Raw genomic sequence first — 25,968 nt, 5'->3', positions numbered from 1 at the left:
TACTAGCAAGAAAATTTCTAAATTCAGATTTGCGAGGTTCACTAGCACTACCCCATTGTGGAAGTTTGCAAGCAGTGGTAAAATCCTCTGAGTCCATCGTATAAGATTTTTCATAAAGATCAAACAGGACAGTTGGAGAATTGCGTGAAGATGAAAATTCAAACCTCCTCACAAAGGAACTAGTGAGATAGTGGTATTGGCGGCATTTTTCCTCCTCGAAGCTCACAAGATCAGCGTAACGCAAATATGCGTTAAATTCTTCCTTGATTCCCGCTCGATCCATAAAGTTTTTCGAAGGCCATTCACAGGGCCGCCGCACTGGGGCGTCCCTTGGTGGCTCATCGCCAGCATCACACATTGCAAGCCTGGGTCCTTGCTTCCTTGAAGAACCACCTTGGTACATTTTCCTAAGCATATTTCTTCCTCTGAAAAATTTCTGAAATTTTTAGTAACTTCAAATAAAAGTGAACCAAGCTCAACAAAATTGATAGCAACTACTCCTACAAGTGCCTAGAGACTATATCATGCATTAGAACTACTTGGAACCATATAAATTTGACATGCAAGCTCAAGAACATGGTCACCTAGGCAGCACAAATTTGCAATGAATAAAGCACTAGAGCAAAAACTAATTGGACTAATGGAAGAGTCACATACCAAGGAACAATCCCCCAAAGCAGTTTTGTGAGAGGTGCTTTTAGCAAGGAGATCGAAAATCGCAGCAAAATGAGCTAGAACTCGTGCTTGAGCTGGATGGTGATTTTTTTGGGGAGGAAGAAGAAGTGTGTGGGTGCAGGAATAAGTGGAGGGGAGCCACCATGGGCCCACGAGGCAGGGGGCGCGCCCTGGACCCTCGTGGCCAGGTGCCAGCTCCCCCTGCTGTGTTCTCAGTGCCAAATATTCTCAAATATTCCAGAAAAAATCATTCAATTTCAGGGCATTTGGAGAACTTTTATTTTCGGGGTATTTTTATATTGCACGAATAATTCAGAAAACAGACAGAAAATACTATTTTTACCTTATTTCAACTAAATAATAGAAAGTAAAAGGAGGGTACAGAAGGTTGTGCTTTCTAACTTCATCCATCTCATGCTCATCAAAAGGAATCCACTAACAAGGTTGATCAAGTCTTGTTAACAAACTCATTTTGAATAACATGAAACCGGAGAAATTTCGAATAACACTATGTTACCTCAACGGGGATATGCACATCCCCTATAATAAGAATATCATATTTCTTCTTGACAGTAGGGAGAGGAAATTCAAAACCTCCAAAAATAATCGATGGAATTTTTCTAATAGAATTGATACTATGAACTTGAGGTTGTTTCCTCGGAAAGTGTACCGTATGCTCATTACCATTAACTTGAAAAGTGACATTGCCTTTGTTGCAATCAATAACGGCCCCTGCAGTATTCAAAAAGGGTCTTCAAGCATAATAGACAACCTATCGTCCTCGGGAATATCAAGAATAACAAAGTCTGTTAAAATAGTAATGTTTGCAACCACAACAGGCACATCCTCACAAATACCGACAGGTATAGCAGTTGATTTATCGGCCATTTGCAAAGATATTTCAGTAGGTGTCAACTTATTCAAATGAAGTCTATGATATAAAGAGAGAGGCATAACACTAACACCGGCTCCAAGATCACATAAAGCAGTTCTAACATAGTTTCTTTTAATGGAGCATGGTATAGTTGGTACTCCTGGATCTCCTAGTTTCTTAGGTATTCCACCCTTGAAAGTGTAATTAGCAAGCATCACTACTGGAATCAGCTAATTTGCCATCTGCCAGATCTTTGCCGTCCGCTAGCTGACGGCAAAGAAGCTCTTTGCCATCAGCTACCCAAAAGCAGACGGCAAAGAAAAGGCTGACGGCAAAGAAGCTCTTTGCGATCTGCCAGCTCTTTGCCGTCTGGACGGCAAAGAATCTTTGCCGTCCGCTGGCAGACGGCAAAGAGTGAGGTGGCCCCCACCCCCCGCTCGTTTGAAAAAATCTTAACGGCCCACCTCTTTGCCGTCCGCTAGCAGACGGCAAAGAGGCAAAAAGGCGGACGGCAAAGGCTGGCGGACGGCAAAGAGGGCACTTGACTAACGGCAGGTACCCCCCCGCCCGTTACTCACTTCCTCCTCGCCTCTCCTCCCACCCTGCCGCCGCCCCGTCGCCCCCGCCGCCCCACCGCCCCGGCTCCCCGCCGCCCGACCGCCCCGTCGCCCCCCCGCCCCGGCCCCCCGCCGCCCTGGCCCCCCGCCGCCCCGGCCCACAGCCGCCCCGGCCCCCCGCCGCCCCGCGCCCCCCGCCGCCCCAGGCCGCCTCCTCCACCGCCCCGCCCCGGCCCCCCGCTGCCCGGGCCCCTGCCGCCCCGCCTCCTCCACCGCCCCGCCCCGGCCCCCCGCCGCCCCGCCTCCTCCACCGCCCCGCCCCGGCCCCCCGTCGCCGGCCCCTCCCCGACCCGTCGCCGCCCCCCACAGTGAGCCCCTCCCATTTTTTTTTCTGTTTTTTTGTTTTTCTTTTCTGTTTAGATAAGGTTTTTTAGTTTAAGTTTTTTCAGTTTAGAATTAATTAATTTAGGTTATTTAGTTTAATTAGTTTAGGTTTAATTAGTTTAAATAGTTTAGTTTTAATTAGTTTAGGTTTTTAGTTTAGGTTTAGGTTAAGTAGAAGGGGGAAGAAGAAGAAGAAGAAGAAGAAGAAGAAGAAGAGGAGGAGGAGGAGGAGGAGGAGAAAGAAGAAGAAGAAGAAGAAGAAGCAGAGGAGGAGGAGGAGGAGGAGGAGAAAGAAGAAGAAGAAGAAGAAGAAGAAGAAGAAGAGGAGGAGGAGGAGGAGGAGAAACAAGAAGAAGAAGAAGAAGAAGAAGAAGAAGAAGAGGAGGAGGAGGAGGAGGAGGAGGAGGAGAAAGAAGAAGAAGAAGACGGAGGACGAGAAGAAGTAGAAGAATGAGAAGAAGTAGAAGTAGTAGAAGAATGAGAAGACCCCCTGACCCCCAACCCCGACACCACACCCCGACACCCGACCCCGACTCCACCCCGACACCCGACCCCCTAACCCCCTGACCCCGACACGACACCCCGACCCCCCGACCCCCTAACCCCTGACCCCGACACGACACCCCGACCCCCCGACCCCGAAACAGCACCCCGACCCCGACACGGCACCCCGACACCGACACGGCACCCCGACACCGACACGACACCCCGACCCCCGACACGACACCCCCGACACCCCGACACCGAGACCCCGACCCCGACCCCGACCCCGACACCCCGACCCCGAGCCTGACGCGACACCCCGACCCCGACACCGACACGGCACCCCGACCCCGACCCGGCACCCCGACCCGACACCCCGACCCCGACCCCCGACACGACACCCCCGACACCCCGACACCGAGACCCCGACCCCGACCCCGACCCCGGGCCTGACCCGACACCCCGACCCCGACACCGACACGGCACCCCGGCCCCGACCCGGCACCCCGACCCGACACCCCGACCCCGAGACCCCGACCCCGACACGGCACCCCGAGACCGACACGACACCCCGACCCCCGACACCTCCCGAAAAGGTGTTCTTTGGCCTTCCAGAAGCCGACGGGGTCATATATTTGTGAATTATTAGTTAGGTCATATATCTTTCGATTTTGTTATGAAAAACATCATATATAATTGTGTTGATCGGGTAGTTTTAAATGTGGAGTTGTTTCATCGCTGCGAGGTTTGGTGTTCGACGACCTCGCCGTGCGTTTGACGAGCTCTGCCCCTTCGTTCGTGGGTGAGCACAAATGACATGTCCTCCTCCCCCATTAATTATTTGATCTATTCCGATGAAACTTGATAGCTAGATATATATGTGTCTTGAATCATCAGTATGCGTAACCAATATGTGTCTCCCGTTCGAAAGCGTCATAGTTATAAATATGCATGCATTTGCATATTTATAACCTTGATTCTTTCGAATTGTCCAACGCTATCCATGGACAGCCCGAGTATGTTTAGATTGGGTTCATTTTCCCATATGCTTTGCTCCGGATCCGACGCATAAATTTCGTCAGTGCCTCCCCTGTTGTTCTCCGGGTACACATCCTCTCTGTTTATTGCAGAGACGTGTATCAGGAGAACAACGGGGAGGTGCTGCCGAAATTTTGCGTAGGATCCCGGGCATAGCATGGGAAAATGAACCCAATCTAAACATACTCGGGTGGGATTAGGACCTATAATTACCTATTAGAGTGTAGGTTGCATGGACGTAATAAAATTGACAAAGTAGATCAACTGATGAATACATACATGGTGAATTATATATATATATATTTGTTGTGTGTCTAGTAGCTCTGAAAGTCAAGATGAGTGATCGTGCGTGGATGTACACCGGTCACACTGGTCAGAACAAATGGAGCACTGAATGGTTCACAAAAACCAAGGGGTTTGTGCGAGCCGCATTTGCAAATGGCCAGAGGAAAACCTGGTGCCCCTGTTTACGGTGCGGCAATTGGGAAAAGAGGACAGAGGCTGAAATGGGCAAACACCTGCAGAAGAGTGGTTTTACGCCCGATTATACGGTGTGGACATTTCATGGTGAGTCTGCCCAACGTGACCGAGCTGAGGTGGATCGTCGTCGCACCGACGAGCATGGTACCGGGATGGAAAACATGGTGCAAGACTTTGATGATGCTCGGGATTCGGACGAGGAGATGGAGGAATCTGCAAAGGCCTTCAATGAAATGTTGGAGTCTTCAAAACGTCCGCTCCATGAGCACACTGAGCTTTGTCAGTTGGATGCCATCTCACAAGTAATGGCTCTGAAGGCTCAGTTCAACTTGGGCAGAGAATGCTACGATGCAATGATGACAGTATTTGGACGCTTTCTACCCAAAGGCCATGTAATGCCTGCAAACCTGTACCAGTCGGACAAAATCCTCCGTGCACTGAAGATGCCCTATGATAAGATACATGCCTGTGAGAAAGGATGTGTCTTGTTTAGGCTTGACTATGCGGACTTGAACTATTGTCCCATTTGCAAGTCTTCCAGGTATGTTGTGGTAGACAACGGTATGGGTGAGAAGACACAGACCAAAATCCCCGTTAGTGTTCTTCGGTATATGCCAATCGTACCAAGACTTCAACGTCTTTTCATGGTCGAAGAGACGGCCAGACAAATGACATGGCACAAAACGGGCAAAAGAACCGAACTAGATGCAGATGGGAATCTGATGATTGTACACACATCGGATGGTGTTGCGTGGAAAAAGTTTGATGAATTACATGGTGACAAAGCGGCAGATCCGAGGCATCCTCGAGTCGGCATCAGCACGGATGGGTTCAGTGTGTTTGGTATGACGGCAGCCCAATACAGTTGTTGGCCCGTATTTGTCTTTCCACTTAAGTTCCTTCATTTTGTAATTCTTAGCCGTAGCGCTCAAGTTTCTATTTGCTAACTTAGGCGCCTCCGAGATGGTGTGCGGATCGGATGGATTGTGGGGAGGTGTTGGTCGATGAGTGGTGCTCACAAGAATGGCTAGCCCTCCACAACCAGGCCAAGGACAAACGTGCCCAAATGGAAGGTGTGCCACACCATCAAGGCAGCTCCAACTTATATCAGTTCGGGCGCAACTGGGTATGTGGTTTGCTTCATGATTCATGCAATTCATTCATCATGCTAGCTTGAGCCCTTTAATTACTAATTTTCATTGTTTCTCTCTTTCAGGCACGCTACAATAAGGCGGATAAGGTGCCAGAGGTGTACGACCTGTATGCCATGGCCCACACTGGCTCTTTCAAGAAAGTCAAGGCTTTCTCTCAGTCTGACCTCGATGATGCAAACAACTTCACCAACATCTGCTCCCACAACAAGCTCGTGAGATATAGAGATGAGGGGAAGGCGAGGAAAGGGGAGGACTTTAACCCGAGCCAGGGTCCCATTGATCCAGAGCTGGTGATGATATCTGGTGGCGGGAGGTCCCATGGCTCCATAGCCATTGGAGATGGACTTATCCGTTGTCCTAGCACTCTCCCGGAGATCAAGGCGCGCCAGTCGAGCTCCGCTCCTGAGATAAGGCCTCGTGAACGGCCAGTGCAACTCGCCATCAAGGTTAGTGATACGTACTCAGCTATCTTTCTCCATTACATTGTGTGCGCTTCCATCAATGATTACAAATGGTCATGTGAGTGGTGTTGCAGGCTGCTATACAGACTGAGAGAGATAGAACAGAGAAACTTCTGGCGGAGGCGGCGGAGAGGCAACGGGAGATGGAGGAGAGGACGAGAAAGATGATGGAGGAGGAGAGGGCACGGAATGACATGCAGGCAAGGGCCATGTACGAGCTCCTTGTGGTAAGTTTCTTTTGCAGATTACTTGCTAGTCTTAACATTTGAGTCTCATTGCTAACTAGTATGACTCTGTTCTGAAAACCAAATGTGCAGTCTGTGTGCGAGAAGTCCGGTCAGCCCGCTCCGCCGATGCCAGTGATTGCTCCTGGGAGCACGGTGAGTTTAGTTTGAATGGACATTACTTGGTAGTCTTAACATTTGAGTGTCGTAATGCTAACGAGACATTGGAAATGATCTTTGGTGCAGCTTAACTCCAGAAACGCATCGCACGATCCTTCTCCAGGTAGCGGCACTAGCCACCCCGCTCCTACACCTCCCTGATCATGGTAAGTTTCTCTAGTGTTTTGCTTAACAAATGCATAAAGACCTAGACTTAGCTTTATTTCCTCCAATATGCTTACCATAATGACCTAGAGTTAGCTTATTTTCCTCCAAAATGACCCATTTTACCTAGGTTAGCTTATAAATGATGCAGTTCATCCAAGTTAGCTCAAAAATGACCCATTTTACCTAGATTAGCTCCTAAATGATCCATTTTACCTACGTTAGCTTTAAAATGGCCCATTTCACCTAGGTTAACTCCAAAATGACCCATCTTACCTAGGTTATCTCATAAACGATCCATTTCAACTAATTTAGCTCATAAACGATCCATTTGACCTAAGTGAGCTAAAAAATGATCCATTTCACCTAAATTAGCTCTTAAATGATCCATTTCACCTAAGTTAGCTCAAAAAGATCCATTTCAACTAAATTAGCTCTAAAATGACCCATTTTACGTAGATTAGCTCCTAAATGATCCATTTTACCTACGTTAGCTTTAAAATGACCCATTTCACCTAGGTTAGCTCCAAAATGACCCATTTCACCTAGGTTAGCTCCAAAATGACCCATCTTACCTAGGTTAGCTTATAAATGATCCAGTTTATCCAAGTTAGCTCTAAAATGACCCAATTTACCTGAGTAGCTCCTAGGTTAGCTTATAAATGATCCAGTTTATACTTCTTGTTCTAGTCTTCTTCTTGTTCTAGTCACCTATTTCTAACTTTCTTATTTACCATTTTGCAGATTTCATTCACTTCATGGAAGCTAGCTTGCTATGATGGAGTGCTTGCTTTTCCTTTGATGAAACTTTGCATTGTATCTAGCTTGCTATGATGGAACTTGCTATCTTCATGAAACTTTGCATTGTAATATATATATGGATGGAACAATGTGTATGGATGGAACTTGCTTATGTATGAACAATGTGTATGGATGAAACTGATGTGATATGTGATATGAAACTTATGTGCTGGATATGTGATATGGAAATATATCTATATATGTCATCTATATTTTCTGTGCAAATTGTGGGATTTAATAAAAAACAGAAAAACAGCCAATATGCAGGCTCTTTGCCGTCTGCCACCGACGGCAAAGAGCTCTTTGCCGTCTGCCGCTGACGGCAAAGAAGCCACGTGGCAGCCAACTGTGCTTCCTGGGAGCTGACCCATTTGGTCAGTTTGCCTACAGTGGCAGACGGCAAAGACTTTGCCATCTGTGGCAGACGGCAAAGAACCTGCACTTTGCCATCTGTGGCAGACGGCAAAGACCAGAGAAATTTTGCCGTCAGCGGCGGACGGCAAAGGTCTGCCGTTAGCCACTTAACGGACTGACAGCGCAATTATTGCTGTCCGCCCTGTTTGCCGTCCGCCGCAGACGGCAAAGAACCTTTGCCGTCCGCCGCCAGGAAGCAGACGGCAAAGCAGCTGTTTACCGTAGCCTTCTTTGCCGGAGCCTTTTGCCGTCCGCGGCTGACGGCAAAGGTCTTTGTCGTCCGCCTTTCGAGCCTTTGCCGTCCGCCGTGGCAGACGGCAAAGTAGCTGTTTCCTGTAGTGCATGGTGGAAATTTCAGCTTCCGGTATCTTTCTTTTATTAGTTAACAATTTCTTTCATATACTTAGCATAAGGATTCATTTTGAGCATATCAATTAATCGCATACGCAAGAAGATAGGTCTAATCATTTCAGCAAAGCGCTCAAAATCCTCATCATCCTTTTTCTTGGATGGTTTAGGAGGAAAGGGCATGGGTTTCTGAACCCATGGCTCTCTTTCCTTACCGTGCTTCCTAGCAACAAAGTCTCTCTTATCATAACGTTGATTCTTTGATTATGGGTTATCAAGATCAACGGCAGGTTCAATTTCTACATCATTATCATTGCTAGGTTGAGCATTAACATGAACATCATCATTATTATTATCACTAGGTTCATGTTCATTACCAGATTGTGTTTTAGCATCAGAAATAGAAATATCATTTGGATTCTCAGGTGGTTCAACAATAGGTTCACTAGAAGCATGCAAAGTCCTATCATTTTTCTTTTTCTTCTTTTTAGAAGGACTAGGTGCATCAATATTATTTCTCTGAAAATTCTGCTCAATTCTCTTAGGATGGCCTTCAGGATACAAAGGTTCCTGAGTCATCTTACCAGTTCTAGTAGCCACTCTAACAGCATAGTCATTATTCTTATTATTCAATTCATTGAGCAAATCATTTTGAGCTTTAAGTACTTGTTCTACTTGAGTGGTAACCATAGAAGCATGTTTCCTAATGAGTTTAAGTTCACCTTTAACTCTAGACATATAATCACCCAAGTGTTCAAGCGTATCGGAATTATATTTCAATTGTCTACCAATCTAAGCATTGAAGTTTTCTTGTTTAACAATAAAATCGTCAAACTCATCTAAGCATTGTCTAGCAGACTTATAACGAGGAATATCACCTTCATCAAATCTATAGAGAGAATTTACCTTTACTACCTGTGTCGGGTTATCAAGACCATGAGTTTCTTCAATAGGTGATGGATTAAGATCATATATTTCTTGAACAGGCGGTAAATTAAGACCATGTATTTCTTCAATAGGAGGTAAATTCTTAACATCTTCAGATTTAATACCTTTCTCTTTCATAGATTTCTTTGCCTCTTGCATATCTTCAGGACTGAGAAATAGAACACCCCTCTTCTTTGGAGTTGACTTAGGAAATGGCTCAGGAGTTGGCTCAGGAAGTGTCCAATTATTTTCATTTGTCAACATATTATTCAATAGAATTTCAGCTTCATCCGGTGTTCTTTCCCTGAAAACAGAACCAGCACAACTATCCAGGTAATCTCTGGAAGCATCGGTTAGTCCATTATAAAAGATATCAAGTATTTCATTTTTCTTAAGAGGATGATCAGGCAAAGCATTAAGTAATTGGAGAAGCCTCCCCCAAGCTTGTGGGAGACTCTCTTCTTCAATTTGCACAAAATTATATATTTCCCTTAAAGCAGCTTGTTTCTTATGAGCGGGGAAATATTTAGCAGAGAAGTAATAAATCATATCCTATGGACTACGCACACAACCAGGATCAAGATAATTAAACCATATCTTAGCATCACCCTTTAATGAGAACGGAAATATTTTAAGGATATAAAAGTAGCGAGTTCTCTCATCATTAGTGAACAGGGTGGCTATATCAGTTAATTTAGTAAGATGTGCCACAACAGTTTCAGATTCATAGGCATAGAAAGGATCATATTCAACCAAAGTAATTATATCAGGGTCGACAGAGAATCCATAATCCTTATCAGTAACAAAGATAGGTGAAGTAGCATAAGCAGGATCATATTTCATTCTAGCATTCAGAGTTTTTTGTTTAAGCTTAGCTAATAATTTCTTAAGATCACTTCTATAATTGCAAGCTAAAATAGCTCTAGCAGATTCTTCATCCAGAACATAACCCTCAGGAACAACAGGCAATTCATATTTATTAGGGGGAGAGTCTTCATCATCACTATCTTCAAAATTACCAGTTTCAATAATTTCATTATCTCTAGCCCTAGCAAGTTGTTCATCAAGAAATTCACCAAGTGGCACAGTAGTATCAAGCATATAAGTAGTTTCATCATAAGTATCATGCATAGCAGAAGTGGCATCATCAATAACATGCGACATATCAGAATGAATAGCAGAAGCAGGTTTAGGTGTCGCAAGCTTACTCAAAACAGAAGGTGAATCAAGTGCAGAGCTAGATGGCAGTTCCTTACCTCCCCTCGTAGTTGAGGGAGAAATTGTTGTTTTCGCGTCTTTCAAGTTCTTCATAGTGACCAGCAGATATAAATCCCAAGTGAATCAAAGAATAGAGCTATGCTCCCCGGCAACGGCGCCAGAAAATAGTCTTGATAACCCACAAGTATAGGGGATCGCAACAGTTTTCGAGGGTAGAGTATTCAACCAAAATTTATTGATTCGACACAAGGGGAGCCAAAGAATATTCTCAAGTATTAGCAGTTGAGTTGTCAATTCAACCACACCTGGATAACTTAATATCTGCAGCAAAGTATTTAGTAGCAAAGTAGTATGGAAGTAATGGTAACAGTAGCAAAGTAATATTTTTGGGTTTTGTAGTAATTGTAACAGTAGCAACGGTAAAGTAAATAAGCGGAGAAAAATATGTGAAAATCTCGTAGGCATTGGATCGGTGATGGAGAATTATGCCGGATGCGGTTCATCATGTAACAATCATAACATAGGGTGACACAGAACTAGCTCCAATTCATCAATGTAATGTAGGCATGTATTCCGAATTTAGTCATACGTGCTTATGGAAAAGAACTTGCATGACATCTTTTGTCCTACCCTCCCGTGGCAGCGGGGTCCTAGCGGAAACTAAGGGATATTAAGGCCTCCTTTTAATAGAGTACCGGACCAAAGCATTAACACATAGTGAATACATGAAATCCTCAAACTACGGTCATCACCGGGAGTGGTCCCGATTATTGTCACTTCAGGGTTGCCAGATCATAACACATAGTAGGTGACTATAGACTTACAAGATAGGATCAAGAACTCACATATATTCATGAAAACATAATAGGTTCAGATCTGAAATCATGGCACTCGGGCCCTAGTGACAAGCATTAAGCATAGCAAAGTCATAGCAACATCAATCTCAGAACATAGTGGATACTAGGGATCCAACCCTAACAAAACTAACTCGATTACATGATAAATCTCATCCAACCCATCACCGTCCAGCAAGCCTACGATGGAATTACTCACGCACGGCGGTGAGCATCATGAAATTGGTGATGGAGGATGGTTGATGATGATGACGGCGACGAATCCCCCTCTCCGGAGCCCCGAACGGACTCCAGATCAGCCCTCCCGAGAGGTTTTAGGGCTTGGCGGCGGCTCCGTATCATAAAGAGCAATGAATCCTTCTCTCTGATATTTTTCTCCCCGAAAGTGAATATATGGAGTTGGAGTTGAGGTCGGTGGAGCAACAGGGGGACCACGATGCAGGGGGGCGCGCCCAGGGGGGCAGGCGCGCCCTCACCCTCGTGGACAGGTGGTGGGCCCCTGGCCTTGATTCTTTCGCCAATATTTTTAATATTTTCCAAAAATAAGTTCCGTGGAGTTTCAGGTCATTCCGAGAACTTTTGTTTCTGCACATAAATAACACCATGGCAATTCTCCTGAAAATAGCGTCAGTCCGGGTTAGTTCCATTCAAATCATATAAGTTAGAGTCCAAAACAAGGGCAAAAGTGTTTGGAAAAGTAGATACGACGGAGACGTATCACTCCTCCTCTTTCCCCCTTCTCCTAATCCAACAAGGAAGGGAGCGAATCCTACTCCCGGTGGGAGTAGGACTCCTCCTGGCGCGCCCCTCTCCTGGACGGCCGCCTCTCCCCCATTGCTCCTTTATATACGGGGGCAGGGGGCACCCCATAGACACAACAATTGATCATTGATCTTTTAGCCGTGTGTGGTGCCCCCCTCCTCCATAGTCCACCTCGATAATATCATAGCGGTGATTAGGCGAAGCCCTGCATCGGTAGAACATCATCATCGTCACCACGCCGTCGTGCTGACGAAACTCTCCCTTAACACTCAGATGGATCGGAGTTCGAGGGACGTCATCGGGCTGAACGTGTGCTGAACTCGGAGGTGTCGTGTGTTCGGTACTTGATCGATCGGATCGTGAAGGCGTACGACTACATCAACCGCGTTGTGCTAATGCTTCCGCTTTCGGTCTACGAGGGTACGTGGACACACTCTCCCCTCTCGTTGCTATGCATCACCATGATCTTGCGTGTGCGTGGTAAAATTTTGAAATTACTACGTTCCCCAACAGTGGCATCCGAGCCAGGTTTTATGCGTAGATGTTATATGCACGAGTAGAACACAAGTGAGTTGTGGGCGATACAAGGCATACTGCTTACCAGCATGTCATACTTTGGTTCGACGGTATTGTTGGATGAAGCGGCCCAGACCGACATTACGCGTACGCTTACGCGAGATTGGTTTTACCGCCGTGCTATGCACACAGGTGACTAGCGGGTGTCAGTTTCTCCAACTTTAGTTGAACCGAGTGTGGCTACGCCCGGTCCTTGCGAAGGTTAAAACAGCACCAACTTGACAAACTATCGTTGTGGTTTTGATGCGTAGGTAAGAACGGTTCTTGCTCAGCCCGTAGCAGCCACGTAAAACTTGCAACAACAAAGTAGAGGACGTCTAACTTGTTTTTGCAGGGCATGTTGTGATGTGATATGGTCAAGACATGATGCTATATTTTATTGTATGAGATGATCATGTTTTGTAACTGAGTTATCGGCAACTGGCAGGAGCCATATGGTTGTCGCTTTATTGTATGCAATGCAATCGCCCTGTAATGCTTTACTTTATCACTAAACGGTAGCGATAGTCGTAGAAGCATAAGTTGGCGAGACGACAACGATGCTACAATGGAGATCAAGGTGTCGCGCCGGTGACGATGGTGATCATGACGGTGCTTCGGAGATGCAGATCACAAGCACAAGATGATGATGGCCATATCATATCACTTATATTGATTGCATGTGATGTTTATCTTTTATGCATCTTATCTTGCTTTGATTGACAGTAGCATTATAAGATGAACTCTCACTAAATTATCAAGGTATAAGTGTTCTCCCTGAGTATGCACCGTTGCGAAAGTTCTTCGTGCTGAGACACCACGTGATGATCGGGTGTGATAGGCTCTACGTTCAAATACAACGGGTGCAAAACAGTTGCACACGTGGAATACTCAGGTTAAACTTGACGAGCCTAGCATATAACAGATATGGCCTCGGAACACGGAGACCGAAAGGTCGAGCGTGAATCATATAGTAGATATGATCAACATAGTGATGTTCACCATTGAAACTACTCCATCTCACGTGATGATCGGACATGGTTTAGTTGATTTGGATCACGTGATCACTTAGAGGATTAGAGGGATGTCTGTCTAAGTGGGAGTTCTTAAGTAATATGATTTATTGAACTTAAATTTATCATGAACTTAGTCCTGGTAGTATTAGCATATCTATGTTGTAGATCAATAGCTCGCGTTTTGCTCCCCTGTTTTATTTTTGATATGTTCCTAGAGAAAACTAAGTTGAAAGATGTTAGTAGCAATAATGCGGATTGGATCCGTGATCTGAGGATTATCCTCATTGCTGCACAAAAGAATTATGTCCTTGATGCACCGCTAGGTGACACACCTATTGCAGGAGCAAATGCAGATGTTATGAACGTTTGGCTAGCTCAATATGATGACTACTTGATAGTTTAGTGCACCATGCTTAACGGCTTAGAATCGGGACTTCAAAGACGTTTTGAACGTCATGGACCATATGAGATGTTCCAGGAGTTGAAGTTAATATTTCAAGCAAATACCCGAGTTGAGAGATATGAAGTCTCCAACAAGTTCTATAGCTAAAAGATGGAGGAGAATAGCTCAAGCAGTGAGCATGTGCTCAGATTGTCTGGGTACTACAATCGCTTGAATCAAGTGGGAGTTAATCTTCCAGATAAGATAGAGATTGGCAGAATTCTCTAGTCACCATCACCAAGTTAGTAGAACTTCGTGATGAACTATAGTATGCAAGGGATGACGAAAACATTCCCGAGCTTTTCATGATGATGAAATCGATGAAGGTAGAAATCAAGAAAGAGCATCAAGTGTTGATGATTAACAAGACCACTAGTTTCAAGAAAAGGGCAAAGGGAAAGAAAGGGAACTTCATGTAGAATGGCAAGCAAGTTGTCACTTCCGTGAAGAAGCCCAAAGCTAGACTAAAGCCTGAAACTGAGTGCTTCTACTGCAAAGGAAATTGTCACTGGAAGCGAAAATGCCCCGAATATTTGGTGAATAAGAAGGATGGCAAAGTGAACAAGGGTATATTTGATATACAGGTTATTGATGTGTACCTTACTAGTGTTTATAGTAGCCCCTGGGTATTTGATACTTGTTCGGTTGCTAAAAATTAGCAACTCGAAACAGGAGTTACATAATAAACAGAGACTAGTTGAGGGTGAAGTGACGATGCGTGTTGGAAGTGGTTCCAAGATTGATATAATCATCATCGCACACTCCCTATACTTTCGGGATTAGTGTTAAACCTAAATAAATGTTATTTGGCATTTGCGTTGAGCATGAATATGATTTGATCATGTTTATTGCAATACGGTTATTCATTTAAAGTCAGAGAATAATTGTTGTTCTGTTTACATGAATAAAACCTTCGATGATCATACACCCAATGAAAATAGTTTGTTGGATCTCGATCGTAGTGATACACATATTCATAATATTGAGGCCAAAAGATGCAAAGTTGATAATGATAGTGCAACTTATTTGTGGCACTACCATTTGGGTCATATCGGTGTAAAGCGCATGAAGAAACTCCATAAAGATGGACTTTTGGAATCACTTGGTTATGAATCATTTGATGCTTGCGAACCATGCCTTTTGGGCAAGATGACTAAAACTCCGTTCTCCGGAACAATGGAACGAGCTACTGACTTGTTGGAAATAATACATACCGATGTATGCGGTCCAATAAGTGTTGATGCTTGTGGCGGGTATCGTTATTTTCTGACCTTCATAGATGATTTGAGCAGATATGAGTATATCTACTTAATGAAGCACAAGTCTGAAACATTTGAAAAGTTCAAAGAATTTCAGAGTGAAGTGGAGAATCATCGTAACAAGAAAATAAAGTTTCTACGATCTGATTGTGGAGAAGAATGTTTGAGTTACGAGTTTGGTCTTCAATTGAAACAATGCTGAATAGTTTCACAACTCATGCCACCCGGAACACCACAGCGTAATGGTGTGTCCGAACGTCGTAACCACACTTTATTGGATATAGTGCGATCTATGATGTATCTTACCGATTTACCACTATCATTTTGGGGTTATGCTCAAGACGGCTGCATTCACGTTAAATAGGGCACCATCGAAATCCGTTGAGACGACGCCTTATGAACTGTGGTTTGGCAAGAAACCAAAGTTGTCGTTTCCTAAAATTTGGGGCTGCGATGCTTATGTGAAAAAGCTTCAACCTGATAAGCTTGAACCCAAATCGGAAAAATGTGTCTTCATAGGATACCCAAAAGAGACTGTTGGGTACACCTTCTATCACAGATCCGAAGTCAAGACTTTTGTTGCTAAATTTGGAATCTTTCTAGAGAAGGAGTTTCTCTCGAAAGAAGTGAGTGGGAGGAAAGTAGAACTTGATGAGGTAACTGTACCTGCTCCCTTATTGGAAAGTAGTTCATCACAGAAACCGGTTTCTGCGACACCTACACCAATTAGTGAGGAAGTTAATGATGATGATCATGAAACTTCTGATCAAGTTGTTACTGAACCTCGTAGGTCAATCAGAGTAAGATCCGCACCAGAGTGGTACGGTAATCCTGTTTTGGAGGTTATGTTACTAGACCATGACGAACCTACGAACTATGAAGAAGTGATGGTGAGCCGAGATTCCGCAAAATGGCTTGATGCCATGAAATCTGAGATGGGATCCATGTATGAGAACAAAGTGTGGACTTTGGTTGACTTGCCCGATGATCGGCAAGCCATTGAGAATAAATGGATCTTCAAGATGAAGACTGACGCTGACGGTAATGTTACTGTCTATAAAGCTCGACTTGTTGCGAAAGGTTTTCAACAAGTTTAAGGGATTGACTACGATGAGACTTTCTCACCCGTAGCGATGCTTAAGTCTGTCCGAATCATGTTAGCAATTGCCGCATTTTATGATTATGAAATTTGGCAAATGGATGTCAAAACTGCATTCCTGAATGGATTTCTGGAAGAAGAGTTGTATATGATGCAACCGGAAGGTTTTGTCGATCCAAAAGGAGCTAACAAATAGTGCAAGCTCCAGCGATCCATTTATGGACTGGTGCAAGCCTCTCGGAGTTGGAATAAATGCTTTGATAGTGTGATCAAAGCATTTGGTTTTATACAGACTTTTGGAGAAGCCTGTATTTACAAGAAAAGTGAGTGGGAGCACTACAACCTTTATGATAAGTATATGTGAATGACATATTGTCGATCGGAAATGATGTAGAATTTTCTGGAAAGCATAAAGGAGTGTTTGAAAGGAGTTTTTCAAAGAAAGACCTCGGTGAAGCTGCTTACATATTGAGCATCAAGATCTATAGAGATAGATCAAGACACTTGATAAGTTTTTTCAATGAGTACATACCTTGACAAGATTTTGAATTAGTTCAAAATGGAACAGTCAAAGAAATAGTTCTTGCCTGTGTTACAAGGTGTGAAATTGAGTAAGACTCAAAGCCCGACCACGGCAGAAGATAGAAAGAAAATGAAAGTCATTCCCTATGCCTCAGCCATAGGTTCTATAAAGTATGCCATGCTATGTACCAGATCTATTGTATACCCTACACTAATTTTGGCAAGGGAGTACAATAGTGATCTGGGAGTAGATCACTGGACAGCGGTCAAAATTATCCTTAGCGGAATAAGGATATGTTTCTCGATTATGGAGGTGACAAAAGGTTCGTCATAAAGGGTTACGTCGATACAAGTTTTGGCACTGATCCAGATGACTCCAAGTCTTCATCTGGATACATATTGAAAGTGGGAGCAATTAGCTAAAGTAGCTCCGTGCAGAGCATTCTAGACATAGAAATTTGCAAAATACATACGGATCTGAATATGGCAGACCCGTTGACTAAACTTCTCTCACAAGCAAAACATGATCACACGTTAGTACTCTTTGGGTGTTAATCACATAGCGATGTGAACTAGATTATTGACTCTAATAAACCCTTTGGGTGTTGATCACATGACGATGTGAACTATGGGTGTTAATCACATGGCGATGTGATCTAGATTATTGACTCTAGTGCAAGTGGGAGACTGAAGGAAATATGCCCTAGAGGCAATAATAAAGTTATTATTTATTTCCTTATTTCATGATAAATTTTTATTATTCATGCTAGAATTGAATTAACCGGAAACATAATACTTGTGTGAATACATAGACAAACAGAGTGTCACTAGTATGCCTCTACTTGACTAGCTCGTTGATCAAAGATGGTTATGTTTCCTAGCCATAGACATGAGTTGTCATTTGATTAATGGGATCACATCATTAGGAGAATGATGTGATTGACTTGACCCATTCCGTTAGCTTAGCACACGATCGTTTAGTATTCTGCTATTGCTTTCTTCATGACTTATACATGTTCCTATGACTATGAGATTATGCAACTCCCGTTTACCGGAGGAACACTTTGTGTGCTACTGATACGTCTCCGTCGTATCTACTTTTCCAAACACTTTTGCCCTTGTTTTGGACTCTAACTTGCATGATTTGAATGGAACTAACCCAGACTGACGCTGTTTTCTGCAGAATTTCCATGGTGTTATTTATGTGCAGAAACAAAAGTTCTCGAAATGACCTGAAACTTCACGGAACGCCTATTTGGAAATAATAAAAAATCCTTGCAAAATATGAAGACCAGGGGGCCCACACCCTAGCCACGAGGGTGGGGGCGCGCCCTCCCCCCTAGGGCGCGCCCCCTACCTCGTGGGCCCCCTGGAGCTCCTCCGACCTCAACTCCAACTCTATATATTTGCTTTCGGGGAGAAAAAAACCAGAGAGAAGAATTCATCGCGTTTTACGATACGGAGCCGCCGCCAAGCCCTAAAACCTCTCGGGAGGGCTGATCTGGAGTCCGTTCGGGGCTCCGGAGAGGGGAATTCGTCGCCGTCGTCATCATCAACCATCCTCCATCACCAATTTCATGATGCTCACCGCCGTGCGTGAGTAATTCCATCGTAGGCTTGCTGGACGGTGATGGGTTGGATGAGATCTATCATGTAATCGAGTTAGTTTTGTTAGGGTTTGATCCCTAGTATCCACTATGTTCTGAGATTGATGTTGCTATCACTTTGCTATGCTTAATGCTTGTCACTAGGGCCCGAGTGACATGATTTCAGATCTGAACCTATTGTGTTTTCATGAATATATGTGAGTTCTTGATCCTATCTTGCAAGTCTATAGTCACCTACTATGTGTTATGATCCGGCAACCCCGAAGTGACAATAATCGGGACCACTCCCGGTGATGACCATAGTTTGAGGAGTTCATGTATTCACTATGTGCTAATGCTTTGTTCCAGTACTCTATTAAAAGGAGGCCTTAATATCCCTTAGTTTCCGCTAGGACCCCGCTGCCACGGAGGGTAGGACAAAAGATGTCATGCAAGTTCTTTTCCATAAGCACGTATGACTATATTCGGAATACATGCCTACATTACATTGATGAATTGGAGCTAGTTCTGTGTCACCCTATGTTATGATTGTTACGTGATGAACCGCATCCGGCATAATTCTCCATCACCGATCCAATGCCTACGAGCTTTTCACATATTGTTCTTCGCTTATTTACTCTTCCGTTGCTACTGTTACAATCACTACAAAACACCAAAAATATTACTTTTGTTACTGTTACCACTACTATCATACTACTTTGCTACTAAATACTTTGCTGCAGATAATAAGTTATCCAGGTGTGGCTGAATTGACAACTCGGTTGCTAATACTAGAGAATATTCTTTGGCTCCCCTTGTGTCGAATCAATAAATTTGGGTTGAATACTCTACCCTCGAAAACTGTTGCGATCCCCTATACTTGTGGGTTATCAAGACTATTTTCTGGCGTCGTTGCCGGGGAGCATAGCTCTATTCTTTGAGTCACTTGGGATTTATATCTGCTAGTCACTATGAAGAACTTGAAAGACGCTAAGACAACAATTTATCCCTCAACTACGAGGGGAGGTAAGGAACTGCCATCTAGCTCTGCACTTGATTCACCTTCTGTTTTGAGTAAGCTTGCGACACCTAAACCTGCTTCTGCTATTCATTCTGATATGTGGCATGTTACTGATGATGCCACTTCTGCTATGCATGATACTTATGATGAAACTACTTCTATGCTTGATACTACTGTGCCCCTTAGTGAATTTCTTGATGAACAAATTGCTAGGGCTAGAGAGAAAGAAATTATTGAAACTGATTATATTGATGAAAGTGATGATGAAGACTTACCTGTTATTCCTGAGGGTTATGTTTTTGATAAAGAAGCTTCTTCAGCTATTTTAGCTTGCAAAGATAGATATGAACTCAAGAGGTTATTAGCTAAATGGAAGCAGCAATCTCTTAATGATAGAATGAGACCTGACCCTGCTTTTGCAACTTCACCTATCTGTGTTACAGATAAGGATTATGAATTCTCTGTTGATCCTGATATAATTACTTTGGTTGAATCTGATCCTTTTCATGGCTATGAATCTGAAACTGTTGTGGCACATCTTACTAAATTAAAAGATATAGCCACCCTGTTCACTAATGATGAGAGATCTCGCTACTTTTATATCCTTAAAATATTTCCGTTCTCATTAAAGGGTGATGCTAAGATATGGTTTAATTATCTTGATCCTGGTTGTGTGCGTAGTCCCTAGGATATGATTTATTACTTCTCTGCTAAATATTTCCCCGCTCATAAGAAACAAGCTGCTTTAAGGGAAATATATAATTTTGTGCAAATTGAAGAAGAGAGTCCCCACAAGCTTGGGGGAGGCTTCTCAAGTTACTTAATGCTTTGCCTGATCATCCTCTTAAGAAAAATGAAATACTTGATATCTTTTATAATGGACTAACCGATGCTTCCAGAGATTACCTGGATAGTTGTGCTGGTTCTGTTTTCAGGGAAAGAACACCGGATGAAGCTGAAATTCTATTGAATAATATGTTGACAAATGAAAATAATTGGACACTTCCTGAGCCAGCTCCTGAGCCAATTCCCGAGCCAATTCCTAAACCAACTCCGAAGAAGAGAGGTGTTCTATTTCTCAGTCCTGAAGATATGCAAGAGGCAAAGAAATCTATGAAAGAAAAAGGTATTAAAGCTGAAGATGTTAAGAATTTACCACCTATTGAAGAAATACATGGTCTTAATTTACCGCCTGTTGAAGAAACATATGATCTTAATCCATTACCTACAGAAGAACCTCATGGTCTTGATAATCCGACACAGGTAGTAAAGGTAAATTCTCTCTATAGATTTGATGAAGGTGATATTCCTCACTATAAGTCTGCTAGACAATGCTGAGAAGAGTTTGATAATTTTATTGACAGACAAGAAAACTTCAATTCTTATTTTGGTAGACAATTGAAATATAATTCCGATACACTTGAACACTTGAGAAATTACATGGCCAATGTTAGAGGTGAACTTAAACTCATTAGTAAACACGCTTCTATGGTTACCACTCAAGTAGAACAAGTACTTAAGGCTCAAAATGATTTGCTCAATGAAATGAATAGTAAGAAAAATGATTATGCTGTTAGAGTGGCTACTAGAACGGGTAGAATGACTCAGGAACCTTTGTATCCTGAAGGCCACCCTAAGAGAATTGAACAAGATTCTCAGAGAAATAATATAGATGCACCTAGTCCTTCTAAAAAGAAGAAAAAGAAAAATGATAGGACTTTGCATGCTTCTAGTGAACCTATTACTGAACCACCTGAGAATCCAAATGATATCTCTATTTCTGATGCTGAAACACAATCTGGTAATGAACATGAACCTAATGAAAATGCTAATGAAGCTGTTCATGATGATGCTCAACCTAGTAATGACAATGATGTAGAAATTGAACCTGCTGTTGATCTTGATAACCCACAATCAAAGAATCAACGTTATGATAAGAGAGACTTTGTTGCTAGGAAGCACGGTAAAGAAAGAGAACCATGGGTTCAGAAATCCATGCCTTTTCCTCCCAAACCATCCAAGAAAAAGGATGATGAGGATTTTGAGCGCTTTGCTGAAATGATTAGACATATCTTTTTACGTATGCGATTAACTGATATGATCAAAATGAATCCTTATGCTAAGTATATGAAGGATATTGTTACAAGTAAGAGAAAGATACCGGAAGCTAAGATTTCCACCATGCTTGCTAATTATACTTTTAAGGGTGGAATACCAAAGAAACTTGGAGATCCAGGAGTACCCACTATACCATGCTTCATTAAAAGAAACTATGTTAAAACTGCTTTATGTGATCTTGGAGCCGGTGTTAGTGTTATGCCTCTCTCTTTATATTGTAGACTTGATTTGAATAAGTTGACACCTACTGAAATATCTTTGCAAATGTCTGATAAATCAACTGCTATACTTGTCGGTATTTGTGAGGATGTGCCTGTTGTGGTTGCAAACGTCACTATTTTAATGGACTTTGTTATTCTTGATATTCATGAGCATGATAGCATGTCTATTATTCTTGGAAGACCATTTTTGAATACTGCAGGGGCTGTTATTGATTGCAACAAAGGCAATGTCACTTTTCATGTTAAGGGTAATGAGCATACGGTACACTTTCCGAGGAAACAACCTCAAGTTCATAGTATCAACTCTATTGGGAAAATTCCATCGATTATATTTGGAGGTTTTGAATTTCCTCTTCCCACTATCAAGAAGAAATATGATATTCTTATTATTGGGGATGTGCATATCCCCGTTGAGGTAACATAGTGTTATTCGAAATTTCTCCGGTTCCATGTTATTCGGAATGAGTTTGTTAACAAGACCTGATCAACCTTGTTAGTGGATTCCTTTTGATGAGCATGAGATGGATGAAACTAGAAGGCACAACCTTCTGTCCTCTCTCTACTTTCTATTATTTAGTTGAAATAAAGTAAAAATAGTATTTTTTTGTCTGTTTTCTAATTTATCTGTGTAATATAAAAATACCCCGAAAATAAAAGTTCTCCAAATGCCCTGAAAATGAAATATGATTTTTTCTAGAATATTTGAGAATTTCTGGCACTGAGAACACAGCAGGAGGGGCAAGTACCTGGCCACGAGGGTGGAGGGCGCGCCCTACCCCCCCAGGGCGCGCCCCCTGCCTCGTGGGCCCACGGTGGCCCTCCTCCACTTATTCCTGCACCCATGCACTCCTTCTTCCTCCCACAAACACCAATATCCAGCTCAAGCACGAGTTCTAGCTCACTTTGCTGCGATTTTCGATCTCCTTGCTCAAAGCACCTCTCACAAAACTGCTTGGGGAGATTGTTCCTTGGTATGTGACTCCTCCATTGGTCCAATTAGTTTTTGTTCTAGTGCTCTATTCATTGCAAATTTGTGTTGCCTAGGTGACCATGTTCTTGAGCTTGCATGTCAAATTTATATGGTTCCAAGTAGTTCTAATGCATGATATAGTCTCTAGGCACTTGTAGGAGTAGTTGCTATCAATTTTATTGAGCTTGGTTCACTTTTGTTTGAAGTTAATAAAAATTTCAGAAATTTTTCAGAGGAAGAAATATGTTTAGGAAAATGTTCCAAGGTGGTTCTTCAAGGAAGCAAGGACCCAGGCTTGCAATGCATGATGCTGATGATGAGCCACCAAGAGACGCTCCAGTGCGGCCTTGTGAGTGGCCTTCAGAAAATTTTATGGATCGAGCGGGAATCAAGGAAGAATTCAACGCATATTTGCGTAACGCTGATCTTGTGAGCTTCGAGGCAGAGAAGTGTAGCCAATACCATCAACTCACTAGTTCATTTGTGAGGAGGTTTGAATTTTCATCTTCACGTAATTCTCCAACTGTCCTGTTTGATCTTTATGAAAAATCTTATACTATGGACTTAGAGGATTTTACTTCTGCTTGCAAACTTCCACAATGGGGTAGTGTTAGTGAACCCCGTAAATATGAATTTAGAAACTTTCTTGCTGGTATAACCGTGGGGGAATCTAGAGATACAGCACAAGCTACCATAGGGAGCATTCACTTTCCTGCTATACATTATTTTGCTCTATTCATAGGTAGGTGCATAAATGGTAAAGATGAAGCATGTCATATGTGTGTGCCTAACCTTAGTATTCTTAGGAGTGCTGTGTTATGAGACAAATCTTATAATTTGGGAGCCATTGTTGCACGTAGGTTGCATAATAATATATTTAATGGAGATTTCTTTGGAGGAATTTATGCAACCCGCTTAGCTGATTTTCTTGGTGTGGACGTTCGTGAGGCTGATATTGAGTTGCCTCCTACTTATTTAGACTATTATTCTATGGCCTACCACCAGTTTGTCGAGTGGAATGAATCACCTCTCCGATAGCGCTTAATCTTTGACAGACGTCATGTTGTCCCTATTACTCTCCCTGCACCTGCCTTCTTTGATTATCAGGCAAAAGGAAGACATTTTATTACCAGAGAGGAAGCAGATGAGTACGATAGGAGGGCGGAGGTAGCTCGCCGCCACGCTGCAGCGCAGGAGGCGATAGCCTCTGCATCTCAGTACGACCCCAGCTACAACTACGGATATCCGCCAGGCCATCCTTGGCAATGAACCAACTTAGGCCAAAAGCCTAAGCTTGGGGGAGTACGTATTTCCCACTGACATTACATTTATGTTTACACACACTCATTGCTAGATGTCGGTGCTCATACTCTTTCACTGTAATATCCATGCTAGTTTATTTTCTTTTTCTTGCTTTCTTCTTGTGTGTTTGATAAACTTTAAGAAAAACCAAAAAAAATTAGTGTAGCTTTTAGCTAGTTTACTTTTCTTGCTGTAGTAGTAATAATTAAAAAGAAAACCCAAAAAGATTCCCCGTTCTTCTTTTGCTTGTTGGGAGCTTTCCCATGTAAATAGCTTTTATTTCTTTTCTTTGGGGGTCGATAGGAGAGACCATGATTAAATTGTTGAAATGGCTCTTATATGCATTATTGTTGATTTAACCAAGAGCCCATATTGCCTTGTCTTCTCATATTTATTGAATGCTCGCAGATTCTAGCTTAGTCCAATGCACGTGCACTCATATTATTATTCACATCATTCGGCCGTGCAAGTGAAAGGCAATTATGACGATATATGATGGATTGACTGAGATGAGAGAAGCTGGTATGAACTCGACCTCTCTTGTTTTTGTAAATATGATGAATTCATCGTTCCTGATTCAGCTTATTATGAATAAACATGTTTGCAATGACAATTAGAGATCATAGTTACTCGTGCCATGCTTGATTAGCTATGAGTTATAATGGTTTAACTTGCGTGCCAACATGCTATTAAAATGGTTGTGATGTGGTCTAGTGGGGTGGTATCCACCTTTGAATGACTTAAGTGACTTGACTTGGCACATGTTCACACATGTAGTTGAAACAAAATCAACATAGCCTTCACGATATTTATGTTCATGGTGGATTATATCCTACTCATGCTTGCATCCAATGTTTATTAATTTTAATGCATGTTCATGACTGTTGTCGCTCTCTAGTTGGTCGCTTCCCAGTCTTTTGCTAGCCTTCACTTGTACTAAGCGGGAATACTGCTTGTGCATCCAATCCCTTAAACCCCAAAGTTATTCCATATGACTCCACTATACCTTCCTATATGCGGTATTTACCTGCCGTTCCAAGTAAATTTGTATGTGCCAAACTCTAAACCTTCAAATAAACATTCTGTTTTGCATGCTCGAATAGCTCATGTATCAACTAGGGCTGCCCTTATCTTCCATGTTAGGCGGGTTATTCTCAAGAGGAGTGGACTCTGCTCCTCATTCACGAGAAAATGGCTGGTCACCGGGATGCCCAGTCCCATGCTTTATGCAAACTAAATCAAAATAATTGCAAACAAAACTCCCCCTGGGACTGTTGCTAGTTGGAGACACTCGTTGTTTCGAGCAAGTCATGGATTGATGCTTGTTGGTGGAGGGGGAGTATAAACTTTACCATTCTGTTTGGGAACCGCCTATAATGTGTGTAGCATGGAAGATATCGCCATCTCTTGGTTGTTATGTTGACAATGAAAGTATACCGCTCAAAATATTATTTATCTCTATTTCAAAACCGAGCTCTGGCACCTCTACAAATCCCTGCTTCCCTCTTCGAAGGGCCTATCTATTTACATTTATGTTGAGTCATCACCCTCTGATTAAAAAGCACTAGCTGGAGAGCGCAGCAGTTATTTGCATTCATTACTATTAATTTATATTGGGTATGACTATGATTGTATCTCTTTTACCATGAATTACAATGTCTAGTCAGTCCCTGATCTTTAAAGGTGCTCTGCATTTATGTTTTGCGGTCTCAGAAAGGGCTAGCGAGATACCATCTTCTTATATCATATTATGATTGTTTTGAGAAAGTGTTGTCATCCGAGATTTATTATTATGGCTCGTTAGTTGATTATGCCATTGATACGAGTAAACATGAGACCTGAGAGTTATTGCAAATGTGGTTAGTCATAATCTTTGCTG

This window comes from Aegilops tauschii, chromosome 3 (genome assembly GCF_002575655.3).
Source record: "Aegilops tauschii subsp. strangulata cultivar AL8/78 chromosome 3, Aet v6.0, whole genome shotgun sequence".
In the NCBI taxonomy this organism is placed as follows: Eukaryota; Viridiplantae; Streptophyta; class Magnoliopsida; order Poales; family Poaceae; genus Aegilops; species Aegilops tauschii.
The sequence above is the reverse complement of the archived record's forward strand: the minus strand, read 5'-3'. Positions refer to the sequence as shown.